Source organism: Microcebus murinus, chromosome 8 (genome assembly GCF_040939455.1).
Source record: "Microcebus murinus isolate Inina chromosome 8, M.murinus_Inina_mat1.0, whole genome shotgun sequence".
In the NCBI taxonomy this organism is placed as follows: domain Eukaryota; kingdom Metazoa; phylum Chordata; class Mammalia; order Primates; family Cheirogaleidae; genus Microcebus; species Microcebus murinus.
The window spans coordinates 37071134-37086877 of NC_134111.1; the positions used below are offsets into that span (position 1 = coordinate 37071134).

The 15744-nt window shown below is 40.5% G+C and overlaps 2 non-coding genes across 2 annotated transcripts; one reads left to right on the forward strand and one right to left on the reverse strand.

Moving 5' to 3' along the window:
• Window positions 1–1031: 1031 nt before the first annotated feature.
• Window positions 1032–1103, forward strand: TRNAA-CGC (transfer RNA alanine (anticodon CGC)). Its single transcript has one exon. It is a non-coding gene; the product is annotated as a tRNA-Ala (tRNA).
• Window positions 1104–1385: 282 nt separating this feature from the next.
• On the reverse strand, window positions 1386–1456 carry TRNAG-GCC (transfer RNA glycine (anticodon GCC)). The gene has a single exon. It is a non-coding gene; the product is annotated as a tRNA-Gly (tRNA).
• Between the last annotated feature and the right edge of the window lie 14288 nt (window positions 1457–15744).

Here is a 15744-nt window from a genome sequence, read left to right on the forward strand (position 1 = left end):
AGTAAACTCATCGATTTGCTGCTACCCAGCACTCAACCAGCTGGAGACAGGCAGTTTTCTTCGAGAGAACAGGACTCATCGGAGGTCTTTTAATTTGGAGCTGGGGGTGCAATTAGTGGTTAGGGAGGGTCCAGAGGACATTAAAGGAGGTGTTCAGTGACCTACATTGCTGTCATCACCCATCAGTCAGTAAGATTGGCCCAAGGTGTAAATATCAAACGGAGAGAAAAATCTATGTTGAGCAAGTCCCCTATCTTGATTTCATCATTTACATTACACAGGATTAAGCTACAGAGAGAGTGGAGGTGTCATTTTCTTTCTTTTCAGTTTGAGCCCCATGAAATTGAAGAGCGAATTGCGAGATCATTTTTACCTGCACGCACGGGGTTGTCTGGCCTTAACCCCTACATAACTCAGTTATGGGCGCTGCCGTGAAAACGTCGTTTTCCTGAGATGTGGGGTTTTTCGGGGGGGGGGGGGGATTAAGGGTGTTCAGGTAAATCCACAAGGTTTTCCTGTGGGAACAGGTCTCCACCGCTCTGCTCCAGGAACCGCGCTGCCGAGGCACGAGGGACGACGCTCGCGGCGCTGCCCGAGTGCTGGGTCCCGCTCGGGTTCCCGGGCCGGGCCGGGGCAGGGTGCAGACGGAGGTTCGAGCCCGCCGCCGGGCCGGAGACCAGAAGCGCAGTGGAGCTGCACCTCCGGCGCCTGCGCGGAGAGCGACCCCGCCTGGGGCAGGCGCTCTGGGCCGCGAAGTCCCGCCCACCTGGCCCGCAGGGCCCAATCCGCACCGTGCTCCAGGCGCCCGGCGGGAGAGCTGGGGAGTGAACGCTGGCTGAGCGCTTGCCTGCTGGCTCGCTGCGCGGCCTCCCGATAGCACCACAGAGGCAGCTTAAGATGGCAGTGGGAAGGGAAGAAACATATTTCAGAAACGCCTGCCAGAATAAATTTTTCAACCGCCTAGCACAAAAATTCGACTAGGGCTAAACAGACTGAATGAGTACCTACACCAGAAAACAGGCCTTCGGCTGGGGGATGTAGCTCAGTGGTAGAGCGCGCGCTTCGCATGTGTGAGGTCCCGGGTTCAATCCCCGGCATCTCCAAACAGCCGCGGTCTGGTTTTTTTTCTACCCCCAATTGATGTCTTAGAACACTATCTGTACATTCCTTTTGCTGACATCTAGGGCGCCCAAGAACAACCTAAAAAGAAGAGCGAAAAAAATCAGCGAAGCGGAGGGAAAGAACCCTCCTGATTGCTCGAATTAAAAGTGAAACAAGAAACTATCTTTGATTAAAGTTTCTTCATTTGCACAAGGCCAACGTTACGGTGTGGTTATTAAACTTTCTGGCTCCTGGGAGGAGCATGAAAGAAAAAGAGCTGACAGTGCATTGGCCGGGAATCGAACCCGGGCCTCCCGCGTGGCAGGCGAGAATTCTACCACTGAACCACCAATGCTTGCCCTAGCAATCCCTTTTTATTCATTACTAGAAGACATCTTGATATAAACAATCATTCCTTTCTCTTAGTAATTGTGTATTTGTGTTTACATTTAGAAAAAGCAGTATAATTATTACTTAAATCATTATCACAAAGTATTTAAAGAACGTTAGCAACTACAAAAATTCTCATTATACTAACTTCTGTTAAACTGTATGAGGAGATTCTTATGAAACTGTCCTTGGTGAACAAGGCAAAAGAATATTTTATTATGTCTGTAGATTACTCAACCGCTTAGCCTCTCTTCAGACACTTAGAGGGACAACCTCGCCTTTTTTTTTTTTTTTCTTATCATTGTAGCTAATCAGACAAATACATCATGGAGATTTGTTAGGGATTGGGAGTAGTGACGAGGGAACAGGGAACAGAAATTTTGGACACTGGCCCAAATTTATAATTTGGAAATTGGCAAATTCGAACTATATGAGATCATGTAGTTCTCATATATGAGCATCAGGAACTTAGAAACATTGGTGACTCTAGCCAAGTGACCTGAATTCTCTAAACTGCCCGTTTCTTCCTTTGTGAATGACTTGACTTTGGGATCTTTTTCAACTATAATCCTTCACCTTTAGTTTCCATGGAAAGTGAAATTGCCGATGATACAACAGAGATGCATAAAGGGGAGAAAGTAGAGTGAAGGAAACACATTTTTGGAAATGGTGATAAGTACTAGATAGAAGGCTGTGGACGTAGGCATCACTGGCTCTTTGCCTCTGGGAGGGAAATTCCCAACAATTTCCAGGAACTTTGACTGGCTAAGGAGGATTTGGGGGGAAAAAAAATATGAGAATAGCTAACACATAGCAGTTACTATGTGCCAGGCTATGTAAGTGCATAGCCTGGACATGGACTTTAACCCAGTGAAGTAGATATTATTATTACCCCAACTTAATAAATGAAGAAACTTAGAGACAAGATTGGAATACATAGTATTATGCTTGAAATCTGGGTGCTTAGCCACTGCCCTGTTCTGCCTACAACAGAATAAATCACTGTGTATTGGCACTTGAAATACTGCATATAGTTTAGGACGGTTATATATTAAGAATAATAGGCCAGGCATGGTGGCTCACGCCTGTAATCTTAGCACTCTGGGAGGCCAAGACGGGTGGATGATAGCTCAAGGTCAGGAGTTCGAAACCAGCCTGAACAAGAGCAAGACCCCATCTCTACTAAAAATAGAAGGAAATTAATTGGCCAACTAAAAATATATAGGAAAAAATTAGCCGGGCTTGGTAGCACATGCCTGTAGTCCAAGCTACTCGGGAGGCTGAGGCAGGAGGATCCCTTGAGCCCAGGAGTTTGAGGTTGCTGTGAGCTAGACTGATGCCACAGGCACTGTAGCCCTGCAACAGAGCAAGACTCTGTCTAAAAAAAAAAAATAGAATGGAGTTAGAAAAAGATCATAAAAGGCTACTGAAAAGAGATACGGAAGGACTGCTACATTAAGATTTATTTTTAAGTACTTTTTAGTGTATGGCTAAAGAACAAAATCTGAAGACAAATACATTACAGAATTATAAAGACATAAAAGAGGATAAAAGATAGGAAGGGAATTAGGGAATCAGGAAATCTAGACTACAAATCCCAAGTAACCTGTGGAAGAACAAGGTCATAATCATTTTATTTCTTCTAACCTTAATTTGTTCTTTCAAATGAAAGAATAAAGGAGAAGTGTGGTTTTAAAATTCTATTCTGAGGGGCTCTTGCATTCCAGGGGTACCTCAGGGGCATTGGCTGGCGAGGCCTCACCTTTCCCTGCCCCCTCAATTCCACCAGCTCATTTAAGACTTAATTGCATGTGTTTGTTAGGTTACAAGTCCGGGAAAAAAAAAAAAAAAAACTTTTAAAAGTCTTGAACTAAATAATCTAAGATCCTTTAGATTTCTGAAATCTTACGATTCAAAATAAAAAACAGTCTAAAAGAGCCTCAGAACACAAGAAACACTAACAAAAGTTTAAAACAGGTGGAAGCAATCGAATACAAAGTGTGGTCTTGTGGCAGACATTATTAGTGACCTACTTGAACGCCATTTTATTTTTTTCTTCCTAAAAAACGTCCATTTGATTCTACCTAGCCCCAGAGACAAATGTGGTGCACTAAGCCAGTTATCCCATTTTCCTTTTTAAAGATTGATCTGAGGTAGGTTTGCCACTGAGTTCCTGCCAAGGAGAGGGAAGTATAGTCAGCTAGGGGTTTCTGGGAAAGATGATATAGAAGATCTTTTTTGCCCATTCTTTTCTCCATGTATGAGGGTATAATGTATGGAGCTGCCCAAACCATTCTGTGACTTAAACGAAGACTGAGAATGACCCAGCAGAAAAATAGAAACAGACACTATACCATGCTGGGATTTTCTTCACCTAGACTTTTGGTTAGGTAAACTTATTGAAGATATTTATTGTTTAAGACCTTTTGAATTGGGCATTTTGTTATAGGTAGCCAAAAGCATTCAAGGTGCACACGTGTGTGTGTGTGTGTGTGTGTGTGTGTGTGTGTGTGTGTGTGTGTGTCTAGCAGTCTACTTCAACTCTTTCTGGTATAAGAAACCTATTCTGTACAGAATCAACACCTTGAGATGTGGGTGAGGCTAATTTGTCTCTTCATCTCCATTTCTCTGCCATAGTGGCAGGCATGTGAAACAGATCTAGTCAAATATTTCCCACTGTGCTTAATTTAGAGATGGCTATGTGACCGTAGCAGACACAATCAGAGTCCTTGCCAAAACTGTCTTGCCAGAGCTGTATGTAAAGGGTATCTTTCTGCTGGGGTGAGCAAACAGGTTGAAGGTATAGCTTGGATTGCTGATGGCCATCTTGCTTGTCCAGAAGAGAGAGACCAACACATCTGTAATATGACATAGATTCCCTAGAAGCAACCATGCCTGACGAGAACCACTTCTCAATTTTGTGTTTATATGAGTCCATAAAGTCGCCTTAAACAATACTTTGCCTTTAAAGTTAGAGTAAGGTTCACGGCAAGACAGAAGGAGAAAGAAAAGTGAATCTAGGAATCTAGTTTTTGTGACTGGGAGAGTCGTGGTGTAGTGTAGGGAAGTCTGCAGGAGAAAAGACTGGAAGGAAAGGGATGGAGGAAAGTGTTCGTTCACCTTTGGAAATTCTGACTTGGAGGTAAGTAGACGGAGATGCCTGCTAGGTGGTTGGATCTAGACCTGGAGAAATCAAGGCTACAGAAGTGGGTTTGGAAGTCAACTGAGAGGTGAAATACAAAAATGTAGAAGTGGAGGAAATCACACAGAGGGAAGAGTGCCGAGGACAGAGCCTTGGGAAGGTCCATTTTAGGGAGTGGCAGAAGTCAGGGAGCTGGAGGCAGAGAAGCAGGGCAGTGGTGTGTCACGGAATCTGTAGAGGCAGGCAAGGCCCCCCTCTTTTGCTAATTCTGAGAAACACAGTATGACAAACTCAGGTATTGTTCTGTTTCATAGACGTGCTGTGCATATCTATGTTTCACATCAGCAGTGCTGTAGTAGGTAGCGATTTCATTTTGGGTGTGGTTGAGCATGAAAGGATCACAGGAAGGCCAATAGTACATTCTGGGTGGCACATATATTAACACTTCCCCTAGTCTGCTCTGCTCCCATGGTCAGATGAGTGGCCCCATTGAAGTTGGCAGAGAGGAAGAAAGCACAAAAGTGCTGTGAAATGTTACACAATTTTCTCTCTTAAGCAACCATGACCATTGTGATACCCCAGTGAGGCAGGCAGGGGCTTATAAGTTGCATCAAAGCACCTTGGTGCACTCGATCAAGGCATCCAGTTCCTGGCTGGTGTTGGCTCACCATGGAAATGTGACCAGGTTTTTATCATCTCAAGAAAGTAAACCATTAAGAAACAGAAATAGTTCATATAATACATAGTCACTAAAGCAATGCCTTTTTATTTTTTTTTTTTAACTTGTGAGCGATTGTATTGATTTAATACACACAGCTTATTTCTGTCCCAGGTTACAAACTAGCCCTAGGGAAATGGTGGAGCCAGTCATTTGGATTGCCCTTTACTGGCTGGGAATTAAATCATTACTTATTCCATTTTCAAATCACAAGTAGTACCCTAAGGCCTACTTTCCTAAGGATTAAAATCAAGGCATGAAAATGAAGAATCCAGGTGTAATTCTCAGATGCATGCAGATGTTGAGAATGCAGCAATTTTTCCTGGAAACCTGTCACTGCAAAATCATCCTGCTTACACTATGCTCATTCCTAATCCTCAAGCATGTCCAATTAGTCAGCCAATCTGATTTTCCCCCTTTTAAGGTGGCATTGACTCTTGCTCTTCCTCCTCATGCCATTCTCTCTTTCCTAATGCAAACAATTTTCAGCTCACTCCCTAAGCTACCTGGGAAACCTCAGATTTCCTCTGCCATCCTGCATGCTGCTCCTAGTTGAATTTTCTCCTCCCCTTCTACTCCTTTTCTCCTCCTTTTCTTTCTTTCTTCATCTTTGAAAATTCAATCATTTCTTTATTGTTAGTTCAAAAGTAGAATTGATTTCAAATCTATACAGAGTCCTTCAGGTGAAGGAAATATGGGTGTGAATTCTTTATCCTTCTCCCAATACCTATCTCTGGGTGCAGCATTTATTCAAATACTATTGAGCTGTGCCACTTGGCCACCTGCCATTTGTTGGCAGAAGTGGCTTTTGTCTCCCTTACCACAGGCTCTATTCTTCTTCACAAATCATTTGGTCTTTTAAAATATATTTTGTTCATAAGTAACCCATGCATGTGATGCAAAATTCAAAAAGCATAAGGGAGTATGCACTGATGGCTCACACCTGTAATCCTAGCACTCTTGGAGGCCAAGACTGGAATATTGCTTAAGGTCAGGAGTCTGAGACCAGCCTGAGCAAGAGTGAAACCCTGTCTCCACCAAAAAGGAAAAATTAGCTGGGTATGATGGCACATATCTGTAGTCCCAGCTACTTGGGAAGCTGAGGCAGGAGGATCACTTGAGCCCAGGAGTTTGAGATTGCAGTGAACTATGATGATGCCACAGCACTTTAGCTGGGGGTACAGAATAAGACTCTGTCAGAGAGAGAGAGAGAGAGAAAGAGAGAGAGAGAGTATGTATGCATTGAAAAGTATGTCTTTATCCCACTCCATCCCAGTTCCTGGGTTTTCTTTCCTGGTACCTGTACCAGTACCATAATTACCTGAACCATCATTATCAGTTTCTTGTGTTTTCCTACACAGATATTTCTATGTAGATACAAATGTTGCAATTTGTTTTTAAGCACAAATGGTACATGCTATATATCCTGTTGTGCTCAAAGCCTTTTCTTTTTCTGCCATAAAAATACATCTTGGAAAATTTTCTTCTAAGTACACATAGAGCCACTTCTTTCTTTTTAATGGTTCCATGTACATTTTTTAAACTGCTCTTTATGGTCCAAGAATTAAAACATCATTTTTTCTATCTCACAATCACAAGTAGTGCCCCAAGGCCAAGTTTTCTAAGGAATAGAATCAAGGTATGGAAGTGAAGAATCCAGCTATGATTGTAAGGTGCATGAGGACGGTGAGAAAGTCCATTGCATGGAGGTACTGTAATTACATGAACTAGTTCCTTAGCAGAAGACATTTAGGCTGTTTCTGATCGTTTGCTAGTAGGAACAATGCTGCAGTGAATATCTTGAATGAATGCCATTTAGCTCATGTATCAGAATATCTGCAGAATCAATTCCTAGAAGTGAAATTGCTAAGTCACAGAGTGAATACAATTTAAATTTTGATACATATACAAAATTTGTCCCTCAAGAGGTCTTTTTTAAAAAAAATATTGCTTTCATTATATTACCCTTTTGCTCCCAAACCTTAGTGGTCCTAATTCTAGCCACATTTTCTTTTTTTTTTTTTTTTTTTTTTTGAGACAGAGTCTCGCTTGTTGCCCAGGCTAGAGTGAGTGCCGTGGCGTCAGCCTCGCTCACAGCAACCTCAGACTCCTGGGCTCAAGCGATCCTCCTGCCTCAGCCTCCCGAGTAGCTGGGACTACAGGCATGCGCCACCATGCCCGGCTAATTTTATATATATATTAGTTGGCCAATTAATTTCTTTCTATTTATAGTAGAGACGGGGTCTCGCTCTTGCTCAGGCTGGTTTCGAACTCCTGACCTTGAGCAATCCGCCCGCCTCAGACTCCCAGAGTGCTAGGATTACAGGCGTGAGCCACCGCGCCCTCTAGCCACATTTTCTAAACCCACATAGATTCATGAACCTTTATGGGCCTTGCACTTGTAATTCTTAATGCTTGAGCAAGTGGCCATGCATTTTCATCTTGCACTGGGTCCTGCAAATTATCTGGCTGGTCTCAGCTAGACTTTCCAGACTTCCCAAGTTCCATTCCCATTTTACATGTTGCAGCCCTACCTTCTTGTTCTCTGTCATGTGCAAAACACAGCATGCATATTACTATGATGATGGCTCTGTTCCGATTGCTTTCTCCCTTCACAACATTCATTGCCCCTTCTTCTCTGTGCATCTTTCAAAGGGTAGTTGCAGCTTTATCTGCATACAGGAAGCCTTACTCAACTATTGCAATTATCATTTATTTTCCTTTTTCTGTCTGGCTTCAAAGCTCTGCCTCTTCCACCCTGCACTTTGCTGCTTATCAGTTCTGGTTCTGGCCTTACAATCCCATCAATATTAGGTGAGTCATTTATTTTCTCTAGGTCTCAGTTTCCTTGAGTGTAAAATGAGAGCATTGTTGTATAGAATACCAAGATTCTTCTCAGAGCGAATAATCTGTGAACTTTTTATATCGTTTTGCAATAACATAAGGTTAAGTTTGTAGAGAAAATACACAAGTTTGAGTAAGCTATAAACATGTAGTGCTAAAAGAGGCCATGGCAGCATCACCTGGGAGATGGTTAGAAATGCGGACCTTCAGGTTCCCCCTCAGATTAATTGAATTGGAACCTGCATTTAACAAGATCCCCAGGTGATTCATATGCAGATACAGTTTGAGAAGCACTGGCTTAGAGGGCACAGAGAAGGGAAGAGTTCAGAAAGGCAGGTGGCAGCCTGTCTCTGAAGGGTCTTGGCTGCTGGGTGAAGTTTGGGTGGGGCAGGATATGCTACGCGAGCCTTTGCAGGTTTTTAAGCCAGGGAGTGTTTTGCTCACATTTGTGAGTCATAGAGGTAGCTCCAGGGACCTTATGGAGGAGTTCAAACAATAGGCAGACCATGCTTTGGGGACTCTGTCCCTTACTGCTGTGTGGCGTTGGGCAAGTAGCTTAGTCTCTAAGGCCCAGACTCCTCATCTGCAAATTGAGAATAAACTCACTCCCCTTGCAGAGTTGTTGCAAGGCTGGTGACCTGTCCAAACAGGAAGGAGCATCTCTGTTGGTGTCAGTGGATGTTGATCAGTGTAAGTTGCAGGGGCTGTTGCAGTATAAGTTGCAGTAGTCTGGGAAGCCATGGACATGGTGAAAAGGAGATTTTTACAAGGAAAATATTGCAGAACCAGAAAAAAAAAATCACAAAAACAGAAAGTAAAGAGCTTATAGAGCAAAACTTCTGCTCCTGACCATTAATCTTGCCACAGATTGATTCAGGACTGCTAGGCTCTGCTTTCTGCCCACCCCAGTCCCTTAAGGGATCAGGAGCAGAGGCTTGAACATGGGCAGCCCCATTAAGGCACCCCCCCCAACTCTGGCTGGAGGGAGCCTGGGGTGGCACCAACCCCAGTCTTCCCAGAAACAGATCTCTAAAGAAAAGGGGACCCATGGGGAGGGCCAGGTGTGGGCATGGCTGGTCCATTTGTGGTCCCCAGCTAGACAGGCCTCTCAGCAGTGGCCCTGGATCTTCCCAATGTGGCCCCTGTGGGGGATCCTCCTCTGGGGCCTCACGGACCTGCAGATATGTGAATGGCCTGATTTCCTCCCCTCACCCCAGCACACACCTCTCTGCAGGAAGCATATTTAGGCAGTTGTTCAGGTGGGTTCTGCAAAAAAGAAAAGAAAAAAAAGTTTTAGCAAGATGAAACGGAATAGATTTGGATGGAGAAGGTATTTTTTCATTAAATTTTATAAACATTTCCAAAGAAATTGAAGTTTATAAAAAGGAGATGTCACTTTACACCTACTAGACTAGACTACATTATAAAGCTGTACAATGCTGAGTGTGGGTGGGCACATGGGGACGTGTACCCCTTGTGCACTGATGTATGTGGTATGTGGACAGCCATCTGGAACAGCAGCTGATGCAGAGTGGGGAAAATCAAATTTACATATAAACTATGACCTAACATTTCTATTTGGGTGTTTATTGCACATAAATTCTTATGCAGATCAATACAGAGATGTGTACTAGGGTATTCATGGTGGTGTTACCTGTGGAAGCAACCTCACTGTCCTCCAGGAGAGTGGCAGGCAAATCATGATGGTGTCCACCAGGAACTTGTATGCAGCACACAGAAGGAGCAGATTAGATGTGTCACAGAGCAACATGGATGCTCTTAAAAACATGGTACCTAGTGAAAACTGTAAGCCACAAAATGAGATATGACGATGTAATTAACATAAGCTTAAAATTTTGCACACAATACAATACATGTTTTGGAAGATCACATATAAACAAAAGGAATAATGTTAAATACACTATAATGATGGCTTATGAGGAGGAAAAGGGAATGAAATAGGGGTGGATATGGGGATAAAGATGAATAAATATGGAAACAAAATAACAGAATCTGTGGCCTAATGATAACAATATGTCATGAACAAAGATGTGTGGTTAACACAACTCTGCAAATGAGTGAGTTCTTCCCAATGGAAAAAAATGACAAAAAGTAAAGCATACATATCATAAAAATGCAAACAGCACAGAAAGGTATAAAATCAAAAGTAAAATTCTCCTTTCATTCTAATATTCTTCTCTCCCCTATTTCCTAGATCCAGATCCTAAAGTTATCAGCCGTTCATAATTTCTTGTTTGGCCTCCCTCCCTTCCTCCCCCCTCCCCCTCCCTCCCTCTCTCTGTCTCTGTCTCTCTCTCTCTCTCTCTCTCTATATATATATATATATATATATATGTCCATTTTAACATAGGCAGATCTGCTCTTGCTCCAATACTAGCAGAATATTCCACAGTAAGGTCATATCATAACTTAGTTCCCCCTTGATGGACTCTATTTACTAGAACATTTCTCATTTCTTAATTGATATTTTAAAGTATTTGTATATTAATAAACTTTGTTTATATTCCCCTTTTTTGAGCTCTTGCAATATTTTTAGTCTCTGTCAAAATTTAGCTCTTAAATATATACTATTTGTATTTTTTGCTGCTATTCATGTCTTCCTAATACATTGCCCCTATGGTCAGAAAAACTTTTATGAAGTTGTTTTGTTTGGTTGACTGATTTTCAATAGTTTCAAATACAATATTGGCAATAAAGTCTATGTTTATATTTGGTCAACATTGAGAATTAAATATGAAAAGTAACAAATAATAATTAATATATTTATTAATAATAATTTATGTGGTAGAAAACTGCAACAGAGGTCTAGAAATGTTTAAAAACCATATTGATCTCTCTCTGTTTTTCATATCCTAGAATGATAGCTATGAGCACACTATATTCAAACATTGCAATATTACCCCAAAATTATAAAACATGTCAATTTTGGTTTATTTATCAGTTGTTATGAGTTGAATTGTGTCCCCCCAAAATTCATGAAACCTACAGCCTTCTGATTTCAAAACTGTTCTTTTTTAAGAACCAAAGAAGGAAATAAAAGCTTCATCTTTCTCTGCTGCACCTCTTTTAATATTAATAAAAAGATTTGTTCTGTAAAATTTGGATTCAGTCAAAAGGCCAAACTTAAGGACCTAGAAGGCTACATGTGGCCGTAAGGCCACAGGTTACCCACCCCTGTCAAAACACCTTGATCTTGGAACTATGGCCTACAGAACTGAGCTGATAAATTTCTCTTGTCTAAGCCACACAATACTTTGTAAGGGCAGCCCTAGGAAATAAAAACAGTAGATTATCAAGAGGAAGAAACTCAGCAGTTAGAATGCTATAGTCTTAATTTTTTTTTCTTTTTCTTTTTTTGAAACAGGGTCTTGCTGTCACCAGAGCTAGAGTAAAATGGCATAATCATAGCTCACTACAATCTCAAACTCCTGGGCTCAAGCAATCCTCCTGCCCCAGCCTCTCAAGTAGCTGGGACTACAGGCATGGCCCACTATGCCCAGCTAATTTTTCCATTTTGATAGAAACCCTCTTACTCAGCCTGATCTCTAACTCCTGGCTTCAAGCAATCCTCCTGCCTCGGCCTCTCAGAGTGCTAGGATTATTGGCATGAGCCACTGTACCAGGCCTATAGTTTTATTTATTTATTAATAATATTGACTTCATTCTTAATATTAGTTCTTGGCTTAATCAGTTCCTACAATTTAAGCAACATAAAGCTAGACACAATAGTACTTTAATAATACTAGAAAGTCAAGAAACAATTCAACATAAATAACTAGAAGAGAAGACTGAATTCCATAGATAACTCTTCTCCAAAATTAACATCCTGGTTACCAGAGATTTAATTTAAGGAAGTTTAATAAAAGAATTTAAATAATTTAATAATGTACTAGCTCCCTAAATGAGTTACAGTGCAGCTTTTTAAGAAGGTCTAATAGATAATAAAATAATTGACTAACACTTTTTAAAAATAGCTTTTCATAAAAGAATTAACTCAACATTTGAACACAGTAGTTTGACTACTTAGTGGATCTGCATTTAAGGGGGGAAATTGCAAGGAATTCTTGAACTTTACAGGGTGGGTGTGTCATTAATAGTAGTATTGTATACTGATTCTGAAACTATTTCATGTGTACTGTAGGATAGAGTAGATGAGTAATATACTGATGTTTTGTGGTACTAAGTTTCTCACTTTGGAGATGGAGATAAAAAATACAGATTGGGGAAATATGAGGAAGAACTCTGTGTTACTGAATTTGAACTGGAGGTTATCACTACAAAATTATGTTTTTAAAAATGTTATCCTAGCTGAGCACAGTGGCTTGAGCCTCTAGTCCCAGGTAGTCAGGGAGCTGAGGTGGGAGAATTCCTTGAGTCTAGGAGTTCGCCTGCACAACTTAGTGAGACCTGTCTCTAAAAAAAGAAAAAAATCCTCTAAGAAATGTTTTCCCTTAGTTTCATCACCTAAAAGGGCATAGAAGCAATGATACCCTAGTAACCCATGAGCGTACCTTGTGGCTAGATCTTGCTTTCTAAAGAGCTTCATGATTTATTGTGTGGGGAAAGAAAGGCTCACATGAAAAAGCATATATAGTATAATCACATTTTTACAAGGGAAATAATGTATCTAATTATAGGACAAGACTGAGTGAGAAGGGATTAAAGGGGCAGTATGGTATGTGGGTAAGTATACATGCTGCCATTTACCAGCTGTGGGAGCTTTAGCAGGTACTTAACCTTTTGGCCTTAGTTTTTGCATCTATTAGGTAGGGATAATAGTAATTCCAATCTTATTGGGTTGTTTTGAAAAATAAATGAGTTTATACATTTAAACTCTTGGAAGAGTTCTTAGACCATATTAAAGTCCCAGTAATTATTAATTATTATTATAGATAATTTTCAATTGAGGGATTTTGTTTATTCATATTTTTAAAATATATACATGTATTACTTTTGTAATAAATAATAAACAATACAATTTACCTTTAAAAATAATTAAATTACCAGGATATCTTTAATTCAGGGAGTAATTACTAGTCATTAGTTTGACATTTGATGGAGCCAGGTCTCAAGGTCAAAGTCAGGCTAGGCATTTCCCAAGAGTATTCACCATATCACATTTTCCTTGGTGACTTTCACAGCTCATGGTCTGGTCCTCAGTTTTGCAAGCTCAGAAATTTCTTTTGTTGGCACACCAGAATAAAACCATCTTTCTGAGTCAGAGGCACATTAAACAAGAAAGACAATGATTCGATTTCCAGTTCTAACTATACTGTTCTCCTGGACTTGCATTATTATCTATACTTGGCCAGTATGTTTTTCTTCTTATGGTCAAAGTATAAGGGAAGTCTGGCTCTAATCTGATGGATTTTGGTGAACATAAAGTTAGAGTTTGGGGAATTCATTGTAAATTTAAATGTTTAATGGCATCTGTATATAAAATACCTAGTGTTTCCGTCTTCCTAATAGATATATGTCCCGGCCACAGAAATTGAACTGAGTCCACGGGCCAGGCCCTCCTCACCTTTGAATGGGCTTTGCACAGCTAAAGTATGCCTTGCTCATTATGAAAATATCCCTAACTCCTTCGCAGAGACACATTTTTTTCTTTTTGTATATTAATAGCTTTGGTAAAGTTATAGCTGATTCATGCTCTTCTGCTTCTTGCTTAGGAGATCATTTTTGCTACCTATGACATATAGTCCAGATTATTAAAATCAGCTGGATGGCCAGACAGCTGTTTCCAGGTTGCATTCAGCATGTGCAACATATGCTAAATACTGTGAAGCAGCAAGTGAAGCATCTGTATCCAAGGGTGATTCTCTTTCAAGAATCTTTATTAATCTACAACTAGAGAATATTCATGATAAATTGCTGTATTAGTTTGGACTGATATAACAAAGTACCATGGACTGGGTGGTTCATAAACAACATTTGTTACAATTCTGGAGGCTGGAACTCTGAGATCAGGGTGACAGCGTGGTCAGGCTCTCCTGAGGGCCTGCTGTTGTCTTATATCCTCACATGGCAGAAAGCAAGGGAGCTCTCTGGGGTCCCTTTTATAACGGTGCTAATCCCATTCATGAGGGCTTCACTCTCATGAACTAATCACCTTCCAGAAGTCCCACCTCCTAATACCATCTCATTGGGAGTTAGGATTTCAACATATGAATGGGGGGGCATGAACATTCAGTCCATTGCGATTATATATAATATATTAATAGAAGATCATAAAAAGATCTACTTTCCCTATGTTCAAACTAGCCCACCTGCTCCTGTCGGCACTCCTAGAGTCTCTGCTCCAAAATTCTGGCTCTTCCTTGTGGTCCCCAGACTTGTTCTTGACCTGCTCTTTTGCAAATCATTTCCAATTTCTTTGCTTCCTAGTACCTCTTCTTTTGGTCATTTTTCTCCTTCAACCCAATGCTTTCTAGGCTCAGTTCAGCAAAGCTCGGTAAGGCCCCAGATTGGATGCCATTGGTCTAAAGAGTAAGATTAAGGCAAAATTTTACACAACTTTGTGTCTCCTCAGTACTTTTCCCAGAGTTAGTTTTCCCTAAGTATATGCTAGTATAGTAATATTAATATAAAGTACATGTTAATCTGCCTTTTGAGTTGTTTATAAATGCCTCGATCCTATTCCATTCAGGATATGAGTCATCCTAGCAATGAAGGTGTGGATAATGTATAAGATGTTCTGTTAGAACTTCCAGACTTAACTTTGGTTGAACCATTACCACATTTGTCTTTATTTTTTATTTGTACTTATGTACTGCAAAGTGCTGCATTGCAAAATCATATACCATTTGACTTTGACTTTGTTTTGGTCCTGAACATTAATGACCACCTTATCTTGATTTTATGCTTAAAAGGTTAACACTGCTATTAGTTACTTGGAGACCTCTTCACTCCTTCCCTTTTTTCTATTACATATATACAATATTTACTCCAAAAGGATATTGCACTAGTGAAAGGAATGTTCCATTTGATCAATTCACTGAATGTCTAACGCAGACAAATTATTTCCAATTTAATGTGATATTTTTTCCACTTCTAAAATGAATTCTATGGTATGGGAGAAAAAGAATACGATTGGTGAAGATAAATAATTCTACATACAGTGTTTATAAGAAATTAGACTTTAACTTAAACTAACAGCAAGGTAATTACCATAAACTAGAAAGTTTCTAGTTAACAAATGAGAAAACAAGGGCTTAAGCAGCTTCCTTAAAATCTTTCAAAAAGCTATGTACAGGGTTGGAATTCTGACTCCAGAGCTCATACCCTTGCCCCTTGGTCTATGCGCTGTAATAGACTCACTCCGTACTTGATTTCTACAACTTTGTAGTCTTATAAATTCTCCATATTAAACAATGCAGCAATGAAAATTTCTAGGAGATTTTCCTTTATCACCAAATAGCTAGAAGACATCAAGCTAATAAGATGTCTTCTGCTATGACCTTAAGGGTCATTAAAACTAAAGTTGTTCTTCAGAAGGGTAAGGAATTCCAAAAATAATTGCCATATT